The sequence below is a fragment of the Palaemon carinicauda genome, chromosome 1 (assembly GCF_036898095.1).
Source record: "Palaemon carinicauda isolate YSFRI2023 chromosome 1, ASM3689809v2, whole genome shotgun sequence".
Taxonomy (NCBI): Eukaryota; Metazoa; Arthropoda; class Malacostraca; order Decapoda; family Palaemonidae; genus Palaemon; species Palaemon carinicauda.
In genome coordinates this window covers 41,426,071-41,432,348 of record NC_090725.1, presented here as the reverse complement: position 1 = coordinate 41,432,348, position 6,278 = coordinate 41,426,071, and the positions used below count along the sequence as shown (strand labels likewise).

Below are 6,278 nucleotides of genomic sequence, written 5' to 3'. Positions count from 1 at the left end.
AAGCAGCTCCAAGGTGTCCCCCTCAGCTTTGACAGCTTCGACAAGTTCCCACGCCCCTTGGCCCGCTTCCAAACATTGTAAGAAGTCTAAGCCTGGGGTCTCCGATGTTACTATGTTTGTCAATATTATTATGAATGATTTGGACATCATGCCAGCAGACAAGGAAGTCTTTTATGACCCTGACGACCCCCCTTCAAGACCCTGTACATCCCATGGTATGTCTCATGACATACCATCAGAGAACTTGACGTCTGCAGAACTGCACAGCAGGAAAAGGAGAAGGGGCCAGTTGCATGGTGCTGTATGAATTGCTTTCAAGAAGCTGAAAGAGGAGTGTCAAGGCAAGGGATGGCACAGTTTGGCACCGGGATGCCAATCTAGACCTGCCTAGATATGATACCCATTACATCCCCATGGGGAGTTCCAGCACCATAGTACAAGGCATTACAAAGCCCTGTGATTTCTTTGGTCTCTTCTTTGATGCCACAATGAATGCCGCCATTTGTGTAGGAGACCAACCGGAAGATAAAGACTCTGAGACCACAATTCAAGAGGGCTGGTAGCTACACATTTGGGGAAGTCTCTGTGATGGAACTGAAGGTTTTCCTTGTTCTTTTGATCCTGTCGGGAATACGGAAGGACAACCACGTGGTCACATCGGACATGTGGTCTTTGCTTGATGGCTCTCACATCTACGGAGCTGTCATGACTAGGCACCAGTTTGCCTCCCTTCTACGAGTCATCCGCTTCGACGACAGTGCCACTCGACAGGAACGTCGCAAGACAGACAAGATGGCCCCATTTGCAAGCTTTGGAATATGCTCATCCAGCACTGCCAGGAGAACTATAAGCCAGGGCCTCATATAACTGTTGATGAGCAGTTGATTCCTTTCCGTGGACGATGCCCTTTCAAAATGTTCATACCAAATAAACAAGCAAAGTAAGTAAATTTATGACATAAATAATTCATGATAATACTTGTTTTATATATATATTTGTGATATATTTTGCTTGTTTATTTTCATTGTTAATATTTTTATTTTTATTATTCTATTTAGTGATTTTTATTTATTCATAATTGCTATACTTTTATCAACGCGATCCCCTACATGGGCAAGGGGAGTGTTGAGCTTCCTAAGGGGATGACGTTAGGAGAGATTTTTACTATGGAGCTTGTTCAGCCATACCACAGACGAGGAAGGACAGTGACAACAGACAGTTGGTTCCGCTCCCTGCCCTTAGCCCTGTCGCTGAGGGATGTTGGCATGGACCTGGTAGGGACCATCAGACTGAAGCCCTATATTCCTCAGTGTGTCATCAACAAGATGGAAGTTGGTTCTTCTGTGGCTGCATTCTCCTATGCCCACAACGTCACCTTGTATTGCCAGAGGGTCAACTCCACTAAGTGGGTTCTTCTGCTGTCGACATTCCACCACCAGCCTTCAGTCATAGAGAACTACAAATCTGACATTCAGATGTTCTTCAATGCAACTAAGGGTGGAGTTGATTGCTTTGATCAGCTATGCAGCATCAGTTCCTGCGTAGGAAAGACGAGACGATGGCCTCTAGCATACTTCTTTGGAATGCTCAACATGGTGGTGGTGAACTCCTATATTCTGTACACCAACAACACGAGTCTTCCAAAGAAGAGTAGACGGCAGTTCTACAAGGAGCTGATGGAGGGTTTGTGCTACGAATGGGTAAATCGTAGGTACAAACTCTTCACTTTTCTCTCTCGTGGTCTGAAACATATCATGAGAACAACATTCAATCTTCCTGAATTACCACAAGAAGCAGCGTCCTCAAGGTTGGAAACGCGCACAAGATGTTACATGTGTCCCAGCGACACCCACAAGAAAAGCAGAATATCTTGTGTTCATTGTCATAAACCTGTCTGTGCCATTCACCAGGTTATCTGCTGTGCCAATTGCAAAAATGTCTAGGTAAGACACCACATAATTTCTTTCATGTTGCAGTAAAGTTTTGAGAATATATCATTTTCATGAAAAGTCGTCCCCCTCAATTTTTGTGTTCAATTCGGGGTTTACAGATTCCTATTTTCCTAATTATTTTTTGCTCAAAGTTATGATGTGACTCGGTTTTTATTGTAAGTGCTATTTCCTGTTCCTTATGAAATTTTCTATAAATTATGTAATATTCAGTGTGATTGTGCTCGTGTATTGAGAGTTATGTAGCACTTTCTAAGAAAAAAGTGGCTGATAACTCGGCCCTCTCAAGTTTATTGTCCCTTAGCGGATATATTTTTTTTTTGTTATTTTGATTATTTCTTACTTAAAACTGACTGCACATCGTCTATAAGGGTCCAGGTGAAATTTTAACGAAATATAACACTATCTAGTAGGTCAAATGACGTCTTGAATGCATGTGTTCATTCATGCTTCTAATCACTTGTTTTTCCTCCAACAGATGCTGCATGCGACACCCGCACAACCTCGGACTCTGCTTGCCCTTGTGACTCGGTTTTTATTGTAAGTACTATAAACTTGTTATATTCTTGTTCCTTATGAAATTCTCTATAAATCACGTAATTTTCAGTGTGATTGAGCTCATATGTGATGATGTACCACATATTTTATTTGAAGGAATTGCATGAAAAATCATCCCTCAAAAGGTGGTACTATCATTTACTTATCTTTTTCAAACTAAAGTGCGCAAATATATAATTTCTATATGATAATTGTATTCTTAGATCATACACCAGTATATTACATAAGTTTCAGTAATTTTCATTTGCATATAATAGTCATTTGGTAACCAATAAAAGGATCCATTTTTTTTTGTGCTTTTTTGCGAAAAATTTTAATTCACGTTTCTCTCATGCTTTCAGCTCTCTCCGTTTTCGACGAATTTCCTTCAGATTTTCTACAGTGCTCAAGACACCACCTGGGATGGAGTCCTGTGGAGATTATGTAAATATTTGAATTCTGTTATTTTCTGTAAATTTTTTACTGTAATTGATTAAAAAATGAAACTTATTTTTTTAAATATTTGGTTAAAATATTTTTCCTCTTCTTAGTTTGATTTAAACACTAGAATAGTATTAAGGGTTGTTGAAACCAATAAGCCAAACCCTAATTGTCTTTACAACTTATTGGGAAATATTTTATAAAATAACTTTTTTACGGCTGGTTATATATGCTCGGCTTTACCTTAATAGGTAACGCGATATTTACCGTTACCTGTCCAGGGTTGTTTATTCAACAAAAGCTAATGGACATGGCTATAGTAATCTAGATTTTTTATGGTTTGGGGGATATAATTTATAGCATAAATCTAGTTCGTGAACGCATCTGTTATCTGCTTTCGTTATAATTCACTCCAAAATAAAACACGATTATGATTTAAAATGTACTACAAAGCATTTCCTTAGAATTAGCTCACTATGAGAAAAAAAATTAATGATAAGTTTTTGAATTAAGGATTGAAAAAAAATATGATAGAATCAAAATAAGATAAATGGAAAAAAATCAAAAACTAGAAAATTCTTAAATAATAATCATTAGAAAAAAAAACTTTGAGAAACGTGTTAGTCATAACACTCTGATGATCATATAGGAGATTTAGGGGAGAGCTTCATCACAATTTCTAAATCATACTAGAACATCTGATGAGATTCTTGATATACCTTGAAGTAAAAGGAATTCACAAACAGGAAAAATAAATACATCCTACTGCTTCATATATATATATATATATATATATATATATATATATATATATATATATATATATATATATATATATATATATATATATATAGATATAAATATATATATATATATATATATATATATATATATATATATATAAAACAACAACAAATGCAGTCGTTTCTAGCCCACTACAAGACCATGGTCTCAGACATGCCATTAGTCTTGCCTGGGAATTGGCCAATTACATCACTACGATGACACTGCGTATTGGTGATGGTTGGAAACTTTAGTCTGATAGCTCAGAGCAAAATAACCTACTGCACAGTAGTATGAGTGGCTATTACTACTGCACGTTACCTGATCATGGCGATACTTAAACCCTTTCACCACGTTAAGATATCCCCACTCAGAAAGGGATATAGTTTATATCACATGTGTGTTTGATTGTGTGTATGTGTATGAATATGTTTGATATATATGCACAGTTTTTTGTTAGAACCTGCCTGCATAATAATTCATAATACTTTAGGGTTAATTTGACTATCAGAGAAATTAATGCTCTCTCTGAAAACGATTATAACAGTAATTAACACCTATTACTAAATCCAAGCATAATTTCTGAGTATCTTTTTTTTGTGTGTGTTTGATAGATCCTTAATTTATGAGTATTCCCATTAATTTTCTCTCTCTCTCTCTCTCTCTCTCTCTCTCTCTCTCTCTCTCTCTCTCTCTCTCTCTCTCTCTCTCTCTCTCTCTCTCTATATATATATATATATATATATATATATATATATATATATATATATATACATATATATATACATATATATATATATATATATATATATATATATATATATATATATATATATATATATATATATATATATATATAGAACCATTCAAAGCATTATAGATTTTTCGATATTTAATTGATGAATGACTGAGATACAATGAATTATATGCATATTAAGTAATAGTTACTGAGTAATTATTAGGTAAACTGATTATATAATATGATATAATAAAATATATTATGATATATTATAATATAATATAATTTAATATAATATATTACAATAGAATTATATATCATATAATAAGGAATGCTCCATAATTAATTATAGTTTTTAAAACCTCGTAAGAAACTTACTAGCTAACGTTCATAAGAATCTTTCTTCTCTTTTAGATCATGAGAAAACTGTAAGATAATCCTTTTGATAATAATTGCAGTTAAAAATTCATTAAGAAATTAGTTAGGACTTTTACAAGTAGCACTTATTAGGTCCAATAAACATTTCGTAAGTTTCTGCTTAATTTCGTCTCCACTACAAACACTTTTTTTTCTATCCAATTCGAGATCAGAATTTGTATTTCAAAAAGTTCTAAAAATTTATATTAATTGATTCTCTGACTATACAAGTTGAGAGCATCATACAGGTTTAGAGAACGCTCATTAATGGCAGAGGCACGGGACAGTGACACTGCCATATCGAGCAGGACAATGCCCTAGAGACTGACCATATATGCATACGATCAGCTCCCAAGCCCCCTCTCTACCCAATCTAGGACCTAGTAGAGCCAGGCAACGGAGGCTAATAACTATGCAGATAGACCAGTAGGCTCTCCAAAACCAACACCCATAGCTTAAAAGGATGGTGAGGTTAGAGCGACCAGAGAAACTAACGAATATGAGCCGGATTCAAACCCTAGTCTGGCGTTCACCATCCAGGGACGTTACCACATCGGCCACTTAAGATATAGTTCGTGCATGAGAAAATCTACGTGCAAAACATTTCATTGTTATGCAATATTGAGAGTAAAATTCACAATTATTGTATGAGAATAGGAGATCGTTTTCGCTTAAGACACGCTGTTTAACTAAAATCCTGATCACTTCAGTAAAAACTTTTAACTACTAACTATTAACTATTAACGAGGGTGTCTTAATCTGAATGACTTAATCTCCGATATTATAAAGTGCCGAGACCCTTAGGAACTTTTAGCGCAGAGTAAACTTTCCTCTTTCTAAAGTGTAATTATTTTGTAGCCTGGAGAAGCAGCTTTCGCATCTCACATAAAGAGGGATTCTGAGGACCTCGTAAAGGTGATGCATCCATCTCGTCATAGCTTTCCATTAAATGACCATTTTTATGGTCTCCTTATGGCCGAAATATCTCAGTGTCTCAAATTGCAGGGTATTTATTATATTTTAGACGATCACTAATTTTAATGCTGCAGTTAATCATATTATATGCAAGAGACGTACAGACGCATGAAGCACACACACCTGTGTATATATATATAGATATATATATATATATATATATATATATATATATATATATATATATATGTTTGTGTGTGTGTATGTATATATATATATATATATATATATATATATATATATATATATATATATATATATATATATATATATATATATATATACATATATATATATATATATATATATATATATATATATATGTATATATACACATATATATGTAAATATACATATAGGAGAAGGACACTCCAAAATTAAACCACTGTTCTCTAGTCTTAGGTAGTGCCATAGCCTCAGTGCCATGGCCTTCCACT

General features: G+C 34.6%; 1 pseudogene; it reads left to right on the top strand.

The window, feature by feature from the left end:
* Positions 1 to 1,943, top strand: part of LOC137641849 (piggyBac transposable element-derived protein 4-like) — a 2,092-nt pseudogene extending 149 nt beyond the window's left edge.
* Positions 1,944 to 6,278: the final 4,335 nt, after the last annotated feature.